We start from the raw sequence: 19,113 nt of genomic DNA on the forward strand, positions 1-19,113 counted from the left end.
TTAAATCCTTATGAAGACCTTATCAAGGATCTTATCAAACCAAGTGCAACTTTCTGTTGGTAATTCATTTAAAATATATAAATTTATGTATATATTACTATTAAGATAACAATCATAATTGTTGTTATCAGTCAAAAATCCATTTATTAAATAATAATAGTTTTGTTTATTAAAACTATTTCATTTATCAAATAATAAAACTATCTATTTCATTATTTATTTAATTTTATTTAATTTATTAATAATACTTTACACCAACATATCAAGGGAGTTTTTCAAAAGCAGCAGTTCTGTGAAGTGGAAACAAAAATTCATCTCTATGGCAAGTATTTTAATTGTAGTTTTCAGATAGCAGTATAAACTTAGATGGATTGGATTTGCAAAACACAATTATATTATATAAATAAATGCCAGGAAATGTTATTATATTTAAATATCTAGAGTTGAGCCTGCATGAACATTATTTTTTTTTTTTTTTTTTGTCTTCAGTCATTTGACTGGTTTGATGCAGCTCTCCAAGATTCCCTATCTAGTGCTAGTCGTTTCATTTCAGTATACCCTCTACATCCTGCATCCCTAACAATTTGTTTTACATACTCCAAACGTGGCCTACCTACACAATTTTTTCCTTCTACCTGTCCTTCCAATATTAAAGCGACTATTCCAGGATGCCTTAGTATGTGGCCTATAAGTCTGTCTCTTCTTTTAACTATATTTTTCCAAATGCTTCTTTCTTCATCTATTTGCCGCAATACCTCTTCATTTGTCACTTTATCCACCCGTCTGATTTTTAACATTCTCCTATAGCACCACATTTCAAAAGCTTCTAATCTTTTCTTCTCAGATACTCCGATTGTCCAAGTTTCACTTCCATATAAAGCGACACTCCAAACATACACTTTCAAAAATCTTTTCCTGACATTTAAATTAATTTATGATGTAAACAAATTATATTTTTTACTGAAGGCTCGTTTAGCTTGTGCTATTCGGCATTTTATATCGCTCCTGCTTCGTCCATCTTTAGTAATTTTACTTCCCAAATAACAAAATTCTTCTATCTCCATAATATTTTCTCTTCCTATTTTCACATTCAGCAGTCCATCTTTGTTATTTCTACTACATTTCATTACTTTTGTTTTGTTCTTGTTTATTTTCATGCGATAGTTCTTGCGTAGGACTTCATCTATGCCGTTCATTGTTTCTTCTAAATCCTTTTTACTCTCGGCTAGAATTACTATATCATCAGCAAATCGTAGCATCTTTATCTTTTCACCTTGTACTGTTACTCCGAATCTAAATTGTTCTTTAACATCATTAACTGCTAGTTCCATGTAAAGATTAAAAAGTAACGGAGATAGGGAACATCCTTGTCGGACTCCCTTTCTTATTAGGGCTTCTTTCTTATGTTCTTCAATTGTTATTGTTGCTGTTTGGTTCCTGTACATGTTAGCAATTGTTCTTCTATCTCTGTATTTGAACCCTAATTTTTTTAAAATGCTGAACATTTTATTCCAGTCTACGTTATCGAAAGCCTTTTCTAGGTCTATAAACGCCAAGTATGTTGGTTCGTTTTTCTTTAATCTTCCTTCTACTATTAATCTGAGGCCTAAAATTGCTTCCCTTGTCCCTATACTTTTCCTGAAACCAAATTGGTCTTCTCCTAACACTTCTTCCACTCTCCTCTCAATTCTTCTGTATAGAATTCTAGTTAAGATTTTTGATGCATGACTAGTTAAACTAATTGTTCTGTATTCTTCACATTTATCTGCCCCTGCTTTCTTTGGTATTATAACTATAACACTTTTTTTGAAGTCTGATGGAAATTCCCCATTTTCATAAATATTACACACCAGTTTGTATAATCTATCAATCGCTTCCTCACCTGCACTGCGCAGAAATTCTACTGGTATTCCGTCTATTCCAGGAGCCTTTCTGCCATTTAAATCTTTTAATGCTCTCTTAAATTCAGATCTCAGTATTGTTTCTCCCATTTCATCCTCCTCAACTTCCTCTTCTTCCTCTATAACACCATTTTCTAATTCATTTCCTCCTTATAACTCTTCAATATATTCCACTCATCTATCGACTTTACCTTTCGTATTATATATTGGTGTACCATCTTTGTTTAACACATTATTAAATTTTAATTTATGTACTCCAAAATTTTCCTTAACTTTCCTGTATGCTCCGTCTATTTTACCAATGTTCATTTCTCTTTCCACTTCTGAACACTTTTCTTTAATCCACTCTTCTTTCACCAGTTTGCACTTCCTGTTAATAGCATTTCTTAATTGCCGATAGTTCCTTTTACTTTCTTCATCACTAGCATTCTTATATTTTCTTCGTTCATCCATCAGCTGCAATATATCGTCTGAAACCCAAGGTTTTCTTCCAGTTCTCTTTATTTCGCCTAAGTTTGCTTCTGCTGATTTAAGAATTTCCTTTTTAACATTCTCCCATTCTTCTTCTACATTTTCTACCTTATCTTTTTTACTCAGACCTCTTGCGATGTCCTCCTCTTCCTCAAGCTTCTCTAAATTCCACCGATTCATCTGACACCTTTTCTTCAGGTTTTTAAACCCCAATCTACATTTCATTATCACCAAATTATGGTCGCTATCAATGTCTGCTCCAGGGTAAGTTTTGCAGTCAACGCGTTGATTTCTAAATCTTTGCTTAACCATGATATAATCTATTTGATACCTTGCAGTATCGCCTGGCTTTTTCCAAGTGTATATTCTTCTATTATGATTTTTAAATTGGGTGTTTGCAATTACTAAATTATACTTCGTGCAAAACTCTATAAGTCGGTCCCCTCTTTCATTCCTTTTGCCCAGCCCGTATTCACCCACTATATTTCCTTCCTTGCCTTTTCCAATGCTTGCATTCCAATCTCCAACTATTATTAAATTTTCATCTCCTTTTACGTGTTTAATTGCTTCATCAATCTCTTCGTATACACACTCTACCGCATCATCATCATGGGCGCTTGTAGGCATATAGACGTTAACAATTGTTGTCGGTTTAGGTTTTGATTTTATCCTTATTACAATGATTCTATCGCTATGCGTTTTGAAATACTCCACTCTCCTCCCTATCTTCTTGTTCATCACGAAACCTACTCTTGCCTGCCCATTATTTGACGCTGAGTTAATTACTCTAAAATCACCTGACCAAAAGTCGCCTTCCTCTTCCCACCGAACCTCACTAATTCCTACTATATCCACATTTGTCCTACTCATTTCCCTTTTTAAATTTTCTAGCCTACCAACCTTTTTCAAGCTTCTAACATTCCACGCTCCGACTCGTAGAATGTTATTTTTTAATTTTCTGGTGACCCCTTCCTTAGTAGTCCCCACCCGGAGATCCGAACGGGGGACTATTTTACCTCCGGAATATTTTACCAAGGAAGGCACTTCCATTATTGCTATGTGAAAATGCAGAGAGCCACATTTTCTTGGAAAAAAAGCAGCTGTAGTTTTCCATTGCTTTCAGCTGCGCAGTACTCAGAGGACTGAGTGATGTTGATACGGCCGTTTAAGTCGTCCTGACTTACGCCCCTAACAACTACTGAAAGAGCTGCTGCCCTCTTTCAGGAATCATTCCTTAGTCTGGCTCTCAACAGATACCTCTCCGATATGGTTGCACCTTCGGTCCAGCTACTCTGTATCCCTGAGCACGCAAGCCCCCTCACCAATGGCAAGGTCTCATGATTCATAGAGGAGGACAATCTCAATAATAGAAAATAAATTAATAAAAGCAGGTGATGACCAAAAATTTATAAATTATACTATAACAATAATTAGAAATATATGGAAGCAGAATTATTTTAAATTTACTGGAACTGTTATACATAAGAAAATGTTTTACCCATGGGATTTCCCTCATCTGCTATAATGTCAGAAATTTATCTGCAGGAATTTGATAATAGAACAGTATATCGCATAAATCACATACATAACATTTTATTGCGGGTCAGATACACGGATGATATTTTAGTTATATATGAATCAGTTATAAATAATGAACATGAAATAATTTTAAATAAATTAAATTTGTATCATAAAACTTTAAAATTTACATATGAAATGGAACATAACAGAAAAATAAATTATTTCGATGTAAATATTAAAATAATATTTAGATGTTAATAATCAATAACTGGGTTATATAAAAAACCTACCTCAAATGAAATTATTATAAATAGGAATTCTAATCATCCTCGGTCCCAAAAGGTTAATATTTTTGAGAATATGATAAACAGAGCAATAAAATACATAAACGACAAACGGTTATTGTATATTAATGACGCATTCACTACGGAAAAAATTTTTGAAAGTGCAATAAAGAAGTACCCAAGTCTCATAAAATAAGAAGTACTGAAAATGTAATAAACTGCATGTTATATTTCTATAGTCAATTTTTAAATCGTACAATTAAAACTACTACTTTTACTTCTTACTATGAAAAGTTATTTTATAGAATGTAGCTTTTTTACATCTACATTCTTTGCACAGCTGACTGTACTATCTTAATCGGATTAAAATGAGAATGGTAAAGCGGGAATTATATGAACCCGATATCTATTAGTTTCTTTTAAAAGTTCATCAAAGTGAATCTTCCTTTCTGTTTTATGTAACCTAATTATTACGTATAAGAATGGTTTTAGCATCGATGAAGCAAACGGAATGTGGTTCTTTTCAGCCTGTCAATCATGTCACTTTTTTTGAGTTAGAATCCCGAACTTTATCGGCTAATGAGTAATGATGTGAAGGATTAATTTCCAAATAATATATCAGTAAAAATTAAAATATTAATTTTTCAGATCCCCCGTTTCATATAATTGTTTCTTGATTAAATCATAAATATTATTAACGATTTCACGTGTCTGTTTGTGAAGTTTTTTTAGTTTTAAATACGAATTAAATTTTGCCATAACAGTCCAAAAACAAAAAGAAATATTGCCAATAATAACAAAATACAAAACCAAGAATTTTTGAATACGGTTAGCGTTTAAACCGGAAAAAGATTTGAACCTTACAACCTTCCGATTCGAAATCAGCTGATTTGCGATAACAAGTTCACCGCTAAAGAGACAACCCGGTGGTTGACGCTCGATGAGTTAATAAATAAAGAAGCCGATAAAACCGGGATCACAAAACTCGTAAAAGATTATCGAATGTCGAAGAATGTATATCGATATACACAGCGTGCCCCATGAAGGAACCAAAAGATTTTCAGGACATGTTTTACTGATAAAACTACAGTTCCATTTCTAGGACATCTTTTATTTTATTTCCCAGCTCAAATTACTTCAGAAACCACCAAATTTACTCTTTAATTTGGGTCCCAAAAATTACAGTAGGACTTCTTTTTATTAGAAGAGCTGAAATCCGGGCGAAATCTTTCGCTAGCCATAACTTGAAAACAAATCGTTTCCAAGCTATACTTATACGAACCGATTATATGATATTTAATATTAATAACGACAACAATTATAACAAAATTATTTTTTATAACATATAAAAACAAAATCATTAAATAAAGTAAATGAACGTTTTTAATTATTTTCACCAGTAAAACATGTCGTGAAATTTTCTCAGTTTTTCGTGAGACACCTGTATATATATATATATATATATATATATATATATATATATATATATATATATATATGTATAATGAGTATATAAAACAAGTGTATGTAAAACAAGAAACGAATCTCAAGAATGGTGAAACTGAGAAATTACACATTGGTAAGACCCAAGTTACTTTCCGCCGAATGCGTGAAAAAGGGAGAAATAAACAACCTTGAAAAACTATAGAAAGGAAAAGCAATGGAGTAAATACTAGGACCCAGAGAAGCAGAAGATGGTTGGAAAATACAAAAAAACTATGAACTTTATCGGAAGGTATACAAACTATCAGACGCGAATAGGAAATGTAGACTTGTCTTCTACGAACATTTGAATGACAGTGAACAAAAATAGACCGACAAAAGAAATCTTTGACCAAGAAAGCAACAGAAAGACGATTACCAAATTGTTCGAACAGATCAAAAAAGATGTAAAGAAGCAAAGATAGAAACGCAAAATCGGAGACAGAGAGATATGTTTGAAAAAAATTAAAACGATGTGAAGGAATCTAGAAGAAAAAACAAGAATAAAGTGGACTCGGCAAAGACAAAAACATTCGCACAAAATGAACAAAAGAAAAGAAATGCCAAAAAGTGATGATACTATTTAACGTGGTCCTACAGAGACCGATGTCGATTGAAAAATATTATTACTTTCCACCTTTATTTAATCACATAACATAACTTATTAAATAAAAACATACATTAATTTTCTTAACAAATTTTATACTGCAAAAAAAATCAGATTTTGAATGTACGATAAAATTCCGTTTAAAAAAAAAAATTAAAATTGCATAATATTACAAAAACGTGTCTAAAGAAACGAATGGAAGTACCGAAATGAGAAAGTAAATTTTCATTTAACTGTAAAAAGGTTCATGCGAATAAAAGTACAGAGTTTTAAATTAAAAATTAATCCGTAAATGACAAGACTGGGAGTCGCATGAAACCAGTCATACGATCGATGAAAAAGAAAAAAATTTTGTTAAGGTTATGAACGTGTATCACTCATAAATAATAATTCACGAGTACATTCTGTAGTTTTTATATCTCGCAACCAAATAAATAAATTGACGATGATGAAATAAATACATAAGATATGACTTAAATAATAAAAAAATTAGGTAGAAGATACTCCTTTATTCTAATTCACGATGGATGAAAAGAATCTATATGGACACAACCTAACTTCCTTGAACTCCTGTTATATTACATATACACATTTTTGAAAGTACATAAATTTCTATTACACTGATAACTTCTGTTTTTTTTTCATATATTTTTTTTTATTGTTATTATTGAATTATTATTTATTATAAAAATCGTTTACAATCAAATGTTAATAATTATTAATAAATAAATATATTTAAATTAAAAAAAAAAAGTTAATAAAATAAATGGAAGTCGGATTCAAATCAATGTGCCTTCCCCTTGTAAGATCCAAATGTTTCATTAACTAACCTTTTATTTGACTATAGCTCTGAAACCGATGAAAATAAGTACCATTTATGATATATCATTGAAAGCTCTCGACGAGGGCTTATTACTGCAGTTAAGAAAAAGTTCAAAATCCAATTTTTTTGGATTTTGGGCTCTTTTGGACACTTTTGGTCCAGCCGATCGCAATCAAAAGGAAAGGTGCACAACTAGATGTTTTAACAGTCCTAAATCCAAAATTTCAACAATCTACGGCTAATCGTTTTTGAGTTATGCGAGATACATACGTACAGACGTCACGCCGAAACTAGTCAACATGTATTTAGGGATGGTCAAAATGGATATTTCCGTTGAAATCTGAAAACCCATATTTTTCGCGATTACAATACTTAGTACAAGGAAGTGAAAGATGAAAAACTATATATATATATATATATATATAATTTTTCAACGGGTACAACTTGAAAGTTTTATAATTCCTTATATCTATAACTCCCATTATCGGATAAATTTCCTTGCACGTAAAGAAAAAACTAAAAATTTAAACTGTTAAAAGAAAAATACTCCTTTTCTCTACCCTAAAAATAAATAATGTGTAAACCCAGATTGTAGTTGACTAAAAGGATGGATTTTTAGAAATTGTTTTGAAGCGTTATGTTCACGAGAGACGTATGTTAAGTTAGAAAGTCAAGAAAATAAACATTATGAAAGAAACATTAATAAACGGAAAGTGGAAAGTGAAATTATTTGGGAAACTTTCAGAACCATTCGAAGTTAATACTGGAATAAGGCAAAGAGATAGACGGTCTCCAATCCTCTTTAATTGTGACCTGAAAAAAGATATAACGCGCCGGAGCACGCCGGAAGGCGGGTAGTAAATTTCACCAGTGCTAAGTATGGGATAAATAAGTTTACCTTAAAGTTAAAAAAAAACTTCAAATTTACTCAATACGACAATAGTTGCAAGTTTAGCATACGACAACCCTCACCTTACAATTCCAGCAACATTTTCGTCATCCCTTGCCGTAAGAGTTGGTTATATCAAAACTTGTTTCAGACAAAGGTTTTAAGTAATGTTTAGAGAACTAACGACCACTTTAAACAGATTCGATACTGTGCCTATTAAGGGAGGTAAAATTTTTTGTTTTCAAAACCCCATTTTTTCCATCCTCTGAGCCAATGGTTGGTGATATAAAAAAAATTTACTACATAAAAGAATAGTAGGAACTTTAAAACGAATTCGATATTTACTTAATAAAAACGTTATGGGGATATTTTACTTTTTGAAAAAGCCACTCCATTTCCATGGTCCGATTTTGGCAGTTAACGTACTCGACCGAGATTTTTGGTCGAATTTTTTTTAGAGAAAATTTGAAAGTGATTTGCATAAAATTATTGCAGTTATCGTGTCCAGTGAAATATATATATATATATATAACCTTTGAGCTGACGGTGTTTTTGGGGTGTTGAGCCAACGCGAAGATATGTCGACATTTGCTGGAAGTCGTATCATGGTACCCATTACAATAGGTAGCTTTCTTGTGAAATCTTTCTAAAAAAAGGCATAAAAAGCGTTATTTACGAAAGCTAGAATCTTTAATCGGTAACAAATTAAAAAAATATATATATATATGTATAATATATTAAACGTAAGAGCTATCTTACATGTAGCTGTTGTTTGTAGTAATGAGATTTTATTGCAGCGTGTGCGATTATGTTAGTGCAGTAATGACACAGTGTACCGACTGACACAGTTTGTTAGCCCTTAGCAGTGTTTATACATAACATAGTATGGTAACAATTCAAAACAAGAGAAAGAACGTTTATAATTTTTTTCTTTAGTTTTCAAGGACAAATTATAAAGATTAAAATAAACATTTAACAACCCCAGTGTATGTCTATAACTGATATTCGTACGTGTTGGGAAGGAAGGAGTGGTGTACATTACCAAGAAATGGTCGTTGTCATAAATAGTTTTTTTTTTGTTTACATGTACACCTATTACATGTACTGCCATCTAGTGAGACAAATTACAACTGTATTAGTTAATTACAAGGCTTCATAAGAGTAACAGCATAACTCATAATGGTTTTTTTTTTACTTTACGTCTTTATTCTTAACGAAAGAAAACGTAATTTCAGTAGATTAACTAAATTTAAGTTTTAAATAACATTAGTCGATTAAAATGAAAGTAATAAGTGTATCTGTTTGTGTATTTACACACACAGTGAATTGTTGTTATTGAATGTTTTAGTGAATTTACTGAAATTTTTTTCAGTAGTCTATATTGTAGTGAAACGTTTTGTGTTCTTAATATTCTACTTCTAAATTTTTGTTAACGGATAACAAACGAAAAAAAATAAGAGTTCAACGATAAAAAAGTAAGTACCAAGTATTTTACGAAGAAACTGAAAATATATCAATACATACTCTACAAGAGAAAAAAAAATCATTCTTTATAAACACTGATCAGGAATCGCTTTTTTCTAGTTATAGCGTGCAAAAATTTTCCTTAACTTTTGTTCCAAGAGTAAAATAAATTCATACTGAAATTCTTGTAATTTAAATTTGATAATTTTATGTGATTTTGATCTGAAGAATTTAAGTAAAACAGGTCCTGGATTGAATAAAATAATGTCTAAGTAATCTTTACTTTCCCGGCGAATATAGCTACATTAGTTATATTTAAGGGTTAAAGGGTCATGTTAAAAATGGGGTGTCGGGTTTTTTGAAAATTTTTACGTTTTAGGGACCAACTAGTTTTAGTTAATAAAAAAAAAAAATACGTGTGCTTAAGACCGCACGGCCGAAGTGATAACTTGTATCGGATCGCAATCGTTTCGAATTAATATATATTACAAGTACCATATAATGTTTACATTCGATATCCACTTTAACCTTTGACCCCTAGAACCAATTTGACGCACAATTTGAACGAGTGTTTTCCACGATTATCTCCTGTTTGTGGTTAAATTTTCACGCTGAAAGAGTGGATTTACTGCAAATTTTTAAACAATCCTTTTTTAAATTATTAATTTTTTAAATAAAAGTCAGAACCTTATTGTAACTTTTTGCAGTGAAAAGTGCAACGTATTGTATGAATTGATCGGCGTAGCCGGGAAAGTCATGCAGTACTTTACCAGCTATTTAGAGAATCACTGTAATCAAAAATTTGTTGTTGCCGCAAAATACAATTTATAAAGACCCATATTCACTTTAAAAAGAATATGTTGTAAAACATTGAAGATATAGCCCTACATCTTAAACCGTTTAGAGCTGTTTCTCAATATGTAAAACCCTATAAATTTTATCTTCTTCCATAGATAGCGAGCCGAGGAAAAAAGGGCCTTTTCGCATTTTATTTCACCCTTTTACACAAAAAAAAAAAAATTTTTCCGTACGTAAAAATCTCTAAAGTAATTTAGGTTATAAAAAAATGTTATAAATATATGCATTTTTTTTTTTTTTTTTTTGTCTTCAGTCATTTGACTGGTTTGATGCAGCTCTCCAAGATTCCCTATCTAGTGCTAGTCGTTTCATTTCAGTATACCCTCTACATCCTACATCCCCAACAATTTGTTTTACATACTCCAAACGTGGCCTGCCTACACAATTTTTCCCTTCTACCTGTCCTTCAAATATTAAAGCGACTATTCCAGGATGCCTTACTATGTGGCCTATAAGTCTGTCTCTTCTTTTAACTATATTTTTCCAAACGCTTCTTTCTTCATCTATTTGCCGCAATACCTCTTCATTTGTCACTTTATCCACCCATCTGATTTTTAACATTCTCCTATAGCACCGCATTTCAAAAGCTTCTAATCTTTTCTTCTCGGATACTCCGATCGTCCAAGTTTCACTTCCATATAAAGCGACACTTCAAACATACACTTTCAAAAATCTTTTCCTCACATTTAAATTAATTTTTGATGTAAACAAATTATATTTCTTACTGAAGGCTCGTTTAGCTTGTGCTATTCGGCATTTTATATCGCTCCTGCTTCGTCCATCTTTAGTAATTTTACTTCCCAAATAACAAAATTCTTCTACCTCCATAATCTTTTCTCCTCCTATTTTCACATTCAGCGGTCCATCTTTACTATTTCTACTACATTTCATTACTTTTGTTTTGTTCTTGTTTATTTTCACGCGATAGTTTTTGCGTAGGACTTCATCTATGCCGTTCATTGTTTCTTCTAAATCCTTTTTACTCTCGGCTTGAATTACTATATCATCAGCAAATCGTAGCATCTTTATCTTTTCACCTTGTACTGTTACTCCGAATCTAAATTGTTCTTTAACATCATTAACTGCATTTATTAATTTAAAATAACAACAAAAATAAAGAACTTTTATAAGTGTTCTAGGTCGAATAGAAATGAAGATAAAATTATTTTACTTGCTGAATATGGAGTCTTAAATGATTAAAGATATAGATCTTTAATCAAAGTGGTGAAAAGGCTGTAAAAAATTCATTGAGATCTTTGTAGTAGTTTTTTAATGGCAAACGACAAAGTTAAAATATGTGACAGAGGGTGCAGAAAATGTTGTCTTTTTTGTTCTTACCACAATAACATACTTTAAAAATGTAATAAAAAGTTACCATTTAAAATCATTCAATTCAGAATAAAATTATATAAATGATGGTGTGATTTGTTATTTAAATCAGACGGGTAGTTTTTATTTTATAAAGCTTCAAACTTTATAATGCTTTAAAACTTATATAACTTTAACTGCTTTAAAACTTTATATGTTATTTCTGCGTTGACAGTAGATTCGTATCTTTAGTAGGTTAATGTAGAGGCATCGTAACCAAGGTAACGATTTATTTTTTAAAAATAAAGAAAAGTTAGTAATTTTTTGATCAACCTCCATCGTTGCCGGTCTCCGTGGCCCGAGTGGTAGCGGTTTCATCCGGAGGTCAGGGTTCGAATCCCGGTCAGGTATGGCATTTTCACACACACAACAAATCATGCATCTCATCCTCTTAAGGATGCTTAACCTGGCGGTTCAAAAAAAAGAAAAAACCTCGATAGTTAATTATGTTTTTCTTCGATTAAAAGGAGATTCTTTATGCGATATAAAGTATTTATTTTTTAGCTTCCTATTACACTGTAAGATAACTTAAGTAGTTTATGTACTTATAAATGTGATAGTAGAATTTTAAAAATGCAGGCATCCTCTATAAAAGACTCCCAAAATTACTCCAGTCACATTATAAAAAACTCTGATAACAAAGTTGTAATACTTTTCTGAAATTGGTTATTTATTTTAATTTAGTGGAAAAATTGTTATCAAACGTGAAAAAACTTACCTTTTTTTTAAGTAAAAGAGAAGTTAACAAGATTTCTTTTTTTGTGGTGGGGTGAATTGTGACGAAATTTTATTTTAATATTATTACTAAAATTTTATTATTATAAAGTTTAAATAAATCAAAAGTTTAGAAACTCAAAAAATCTATATTATTAAATTTCTATCGGCTCCCCTACCCACAATATTGCCCCTAAAGTATTCTTTTGGGGGTCGCTTTCACTATTATTATGACTAGGAAGACATTAAAAATGATTCGATTAAAAAATATGCAATAAAGAAAAAGATAAATTTTTTAGATTTTTGGGAAGAGGGAATTTTGAGGAAGATTTTTGAAAAAATGGCAAGATAAGAATGTACGCATGTATTGAGCTTAATACAAAGTGGGGATATATTTGTAAAATTTTGGGAAAATTGGCTCCAAAAAAAACCATTCTCCCCAATCTCTAGGTATACTGACCCCAAAATTTTACGTATGTACAAATATTATCCCCATTTTTTTCTGTTTTTTTTTTTTGGGGGTGGGGGTCCCTGGGTCATGGAACCTCAAAAATATCAAAAAATCCCATACCCAACTTTTTGGCTAATTACTATTACTTTCCTTCTTGCAGCAGAGCTCTAGAGCTATGATACTAAGAAAGAAAAAAGCTGACAGCACAGTTCTAAAACTGTGGGTTGTTTCTGATGCACGGCTTACATATACAACTTAATTTAAAATATTTTTTCTTACTTCATTTAAATAAAATATTTTTTATTTTATTTAATTCCGCGTATTAATTCGCGGAACAGCGCGCACAGCGTATTTAATTCGCGCGGGTGTAGTAGTATTAGTGGTGACGGTCGACACTAACTAAATTAATGTAATTTCACAACTTACAGAGAACAAATTTCGCTTGTACGGTCGAAAATAATATTTCACTTTAAATATTATTCATTTATTTAATTCTACTGCTCACCTACGATTTTTCAAAAATTTATTTTTACAAATATTGTTGTTATGTTTTAATTGTTAATAGATGTGCCTAAGAAAAATATGACCTTAATTAGGCGAAATCTCGAGATACTGAGAGTGACCTTGCTCTACATCCTCCCCCTTAACCTTTTAAGTTTAAAATTTAATGGCATCAATGCCCCGTATACGAGTATAGAAGTAATCTGACCAAGTTTCATCAAAATCGGTCCGATATTTCTTGAGGTATAAGGTAAAGACCAACACCGAACACAGTACATACGAAATCCGGAAAATTTCCATCGTTTCTTAAGCGTCAAAACATCAAGATCCGGTGAAAACTTCACATGCTCAAATTGGACCGATTACAATACTTTCCCTTCTAAATCTACAGCTCTACTATAGCGCTATCTAGACGGGAAAGTAAAAATAAACAACCCAATTTCAGAAACCAATACTTACAAATTTAAATCCCTCCCAGTTTAAAAAAATAACAATAAAAATATAATTAATAAAAAGTATATAGGGAAATAGTTAAATATTATTTATTTAAATTATTTAACAATTTATAATTTAGTTATACGAAAAATAAAAACGGCAAAAAATTGTCAACGAGATTCTTTCCCACCCGTTCTAAAAATATTTTAAATGATAAATTTATTGAAATCGACATTTTATTTACATAAGTTCTCTTAATTTTTTTTTATGTTAATGAAGTTCAAAGTACGAGAAATAATGAAATTTATTACCTTTATTACACTTTTGAAATATTCATCGAATTAGGACGTTAACAATCATAAAATCATATTTTACACGAAAATTAAGCGTTAAATTACAATACAATTACTGAAAAACAACTCAGATTAAAAGTTGTATATTTAAAAGATTGGATAATTTCATGAAAACAAACTGTTTTCGCAAATATTGCTTTAAATTTAACCTTCAATATTTTTTTTTATCAGTACGAATGAATACCCACAGCCTTTTTACATCTTGACTCCCTCGACGGATTTTTTAAACAATTTAATAGTATCAATGATGCCTTTATTTGATGCATTAATTATGCCTGTTTGGTAGGTCATCCTACCAAATTTCAAATGTTACTTTACCTAATTATTTTGAAAAATTCATCAAAACTAAAGTTAACATTCTTAAACGTATGTTTTATAAAGATAATTAACTAAGCGTAATAGAAAAAATAAAAACTAGCATCTATTCAACTTTTTATATTTCAAGAATAAAGGCGTCTTTAAAAAATCAATAATTCCTGGATTTAAAAAGTTAATAAAAAGTAAGAAAAAAATTTACAATTCCTATAATTTTATCGATGTGTGACTCATCTTCATCGCTTAATCTCACCAACCTCTCGACGGATTTTTCAAAAGGTTTTTTACAAACAAGCCTTATACATAGAATTCATTCTACATATTTCAAAATTCTACGTCAACCCGTTCCTGAGGTCGGATAAAGTGAACAAAAAGTTGTAAATATGGAAAAGTATTTATCGTTCGATAAAGTACAAGTTTAATATATTATATAGCAGTAATATTTTATCGTTTAATAAAGCAATATAATATTAAAATGAATAAACGTTTATTAAATTTAAAAATAAATATTTGTCCATTAAAGCATTTTTTTGGAGCATTCCAGTATTTTACGTATAGTTTTCCGTATTTACTATTGTTTATTAGAGTAATTACTTTTCTCGTCAGCACGGTAACCATCTGTCTGGTAAAATTGAAGCTGACTATTGTTTAGACAATCGAAAATTTTGAAATAACTTTTGATCGAATGGATTACTTAGCAGTTAGGAGTAGGACTGCATGAAAAGAATTCAATTACAGGATAACAGTTTTATTTCAGGGTAGTGATTTTACATTGTCGTTAACTCTTTTGAATGAATAAATGAATTGTCCTTCGTATATCAAACCGAGATCCTCTTCAGTTCACCGAATGATATTTCTCCGAGCGTAACTCGTCTATCTGTAATATTCTCTTTTTAATTCGTTACCGAAGTCTACCGCACGGCAAACCATCGTCTAAATCTATCGTTACCATGTCTATCCGTCGTTTTAAAACTTATTTTCATTTAGCCAAACTCTTTCGACAACTGTTCGCTCTTTTGTGTGCACTTTATTAAATTTTTTATAGACTTTATTAACCACGCTCTTATTTTGTAACCGCTGCCTCCTAAAAGACAAGCAGCACCATTAAATGTTTTCATCATCTCTGAAAAACTCCTTCGTCTCCAAATTCGAATATCGGGGGTGATGCACCCCCGATATTTATAATAATCCGGTACATCACACGATATTTATATACTGATGTTAACATATCTTTCCCGATTTATATAACTGTCGACAAAGTTAGTCGACGTTTTTATTTTTACGTCAGCAAAATCAACTAGACCGATTACATAAGGCATTTTGAACAGCGTATTCCTTTTTTCAACGGCGGTTTGCGGATAATGGATCTAATCGGAAGCCTATTCCGTTAATAGTCGACTGTTTAACAGACGATTGTTCTATGTACGCTATGTCCACATACGGCATCAATTCGACCTTTGACCCCATCATCAGAAAGCTGGAAAATTCAAGGGACACCATCCCTCCACAATTACTTTCTGTTTTTAGTTAAATTTTCACAGTGAAAGAGTGCATTCGCTGCAAAATACATAATAAATACGTAAAATAAATATATAATAAAACGGTTTGAGATGATCCCAAAAATTACAACAAAGTACCGATAAATTTTGTCAAGGGGTCAAAGATCAAAGTGATGCCGTATGTGGACTTATTTTCACGGGTTTTTCGATACGTTAAATAATGACTCCTCATCAAAAAAAATCAGCAGTGTTTTATTATTATATTCTCGTTGAATCCGCTCTTTCATCGTGAAATTTAACTGCAAACACTTCGATTTAAAAACACTACTACATACTCTAATGTCGTTCTAATCCGCTCGGCTACAGCAGCTTCTTGATATGTTGATTGAAAATCATCTTACATAAGTCTCATGTTATTTTTTTTTGCGAATATATATACTGTGAAAGTCAACAACATCAGAATTAGTTAATTTTTCGGGTAATACTTTTAATACGTTAATTTTAATACTTTTCCAGTATTATTATGGTTTTCAACGCAATTTTCATCTCGATAATTTTTTTTGCAACCGAGTTAACTAAAATTCAAAATCACAACTACATAACCCACCGACCAGGGTTTTTTTTATTTAAATTTGATATAGGCTTCATTTTTCTCAGAAATTACGTTTGTATCACGAATATTAAAAGCATGGAGCGCCCTTCATTGTATTAAATAGAAAATTATGGATGAAATGATTACAAAATATAATTAATACAATAAAGGACCCCCATGCGTCCTTTGATTATTCATGATGTAAAACGTAAAGAAATTTTGGGTCTCGTGGGTTAAACGACCACCGCTATAAATATCCATAAATATATAAATACCCAAATATATATAAATTTATATAATCGATAGATCTAAAAGTATAAATATAATCTAACTAAAGTTAACCTACGCTCGCTTCGCTCGCTAGTCATGGTTAGCAAGAGAAGCAAGCGTAGGTTAAGTTTGGCGGGTTTTATAATATATATATATATATTTGGCTATCTCTTATGCTGGTGGTCGTATAACTCATGAGACCTGAAATTTTGTTAATAAATTCCTTCCGTATGCATTACTATAAATAAATGTTCACAAAAAAGTACAGTCACTACCGTCAGTAGAAAACAGATTTAAAGATCGTCATTATCAATATAAAATCTATTATAAACATTTATTCTTGATTTAATATGAAAGTAAAATAATTTTTCTTTTTTTTCACGCATCTTAAAAAAACGTATTTTAAATTTTAAAAAAATATTTTTTTATTTTTTGAGAACACTATTTGAGATTTACTATAGATGTATTATAACTAATTGATAAAATATTAAATAGCCACCATTTTGATAGGGTTGTCGTAGCCCGAAATGTTTTACCCCAAAATTCTTGTTTTTTTTAGAGCACGGGTGTATAGTAATCTAACACCGAAATATAAATCGTTTTGAGGTTGGAGCATTTGCTAAATTTTATTTTATATATTTATTTTTTAGTTTTGATTGTTAAACAGTTATGTAAAAGGTTCTGTAGATAATTTCTGTAATTAGCTCTAAAAAATGCTCTAAATTAAATGACCGCCATTTTAATTAGACTTCACGTAGCCTGATTACATTAACATTTTTGTTTTTCAATCCCCTTTATAATTACGTGTCATAATCCCTTTCCATTTAAAATTTTTGAGTAGCTCTCCACTGGGGGTCGTGTATCGACTTGGGGTGAAGTGGACTCGCACCAAAAAATTGATTATTTTAAGATTCTTGATACTTGATACAGATACTGTAAGATACATATTTAAGATAGAATTTGCTAACTTTTCTATGAAACAAACTTTCTATGTTTAACTCTTGAAAAGTTATTTCAGGATTGCCATATTTTTGTTAAGATTATGTATAATATTCCCCATAAAATTAACAGTAATTTTTGTAGAAAAGTTATTTTTATACTAGTGTGACTACTGCAGCGATTTTTTTAATTTCTCAAATGAGTAAAAATTTTTAATTTTATAAAAACGAGTCTACCTTTTAACAAAAGGTAGACTCGATGGAAGCATGCTGGGCTATTAAACCGAAAGGTCTCTGGTTTGATTCCCGACTGGGTTTTAAAGAAAATTGTAAATAAATCAACTTCAACGTAGTCAATAATGTAATGTTGACGATTACAAAAAAAAGTCGTCTATTAAAACAAGATATCTAATTCTATTTATTAACTAACCGTATGAAGCCGAGTAAAAATTATTTTTTATGAATATTCAGTAAAATTTATCAATACATAAAGACTTGTATATGTAAACAAAAAATAAATCCTTATTTTGATCGAAATGTAATACATTATATAGATCACGTCAGAATAAGTATCAAATATAAAAAGAAATTATATATATATATATATATATATATATATATATATAAAACACATTGGAAATTGTTTTGAGCACATATTTATGTACATCTTGAACGGGATGCAGAAAACTCATTTGAGGAATCCTAATTTGAGGAAGTATGAGGACCGTCCACGTTGTACTGCGCCTGTGGGTGTCCGTACACGACGTCTGCTGCAGCATATGAATGTTGGCACTCCCTCGTTCCTTCCATCATGTCCGTGCTCGAATCCCCCGTGGAGAATAAACCGTGTAAATTTCTTATTTGCAGTGACTCGTACAGTGCTCTCCAGGCGTTGGAAAACCTTTATTCCGGACATCCTGTCGTCGTTGGCATTTATGATAAAATCGCTGAGTTAGAAAAAACGAACCAGGGGGGTAGGTTTTTGTTGGATCCCTAGCCACGTTGGAATTCTAGGTAACGAGAGGGCAGTTTCTGCTGCGAAAGAAGCGTATATTCAGCCTCCTTTCACCACCCGAGTTATTACCTTTGATTTTATCAATCGTATAAAACAATCACTGCGAGTAAGGTAGCAAAGTGGCTGGACGGATTAAAGATTCAGTGTTGCCGTGGGGCTCCTCTTGCAGGAACTCTCGTCGTGAGGAAGTGGTCCTCTGCCGGTTACGGTTGGGGCATACGAGGATCACGCACGAATATCTAATGTCAGGAGAAGACCCACCCCTGTGCACACGATGCAACTGCACATGACTGTACACCACATTCTTGTGGACTGCATATGTTATGCAGCGTTGCGTCGTCAGTTTGATATACCCTGCAGCA

This window comes from Lycorma delicatula, chromosome 2, assembly GCF_047948215.1.
Source record: "Lycorma delicatula isolate Av1 chromosome 2, ASM4794821v1, whole genome shotgun sequence".
In the NCBI taxonomy this organism is placed as follows: Eukaryota; Metazoa; Arthropoda; class Insecta; order Hemiptera; family Fulgoridae; genus Lycorma; species Lycorma delicatula.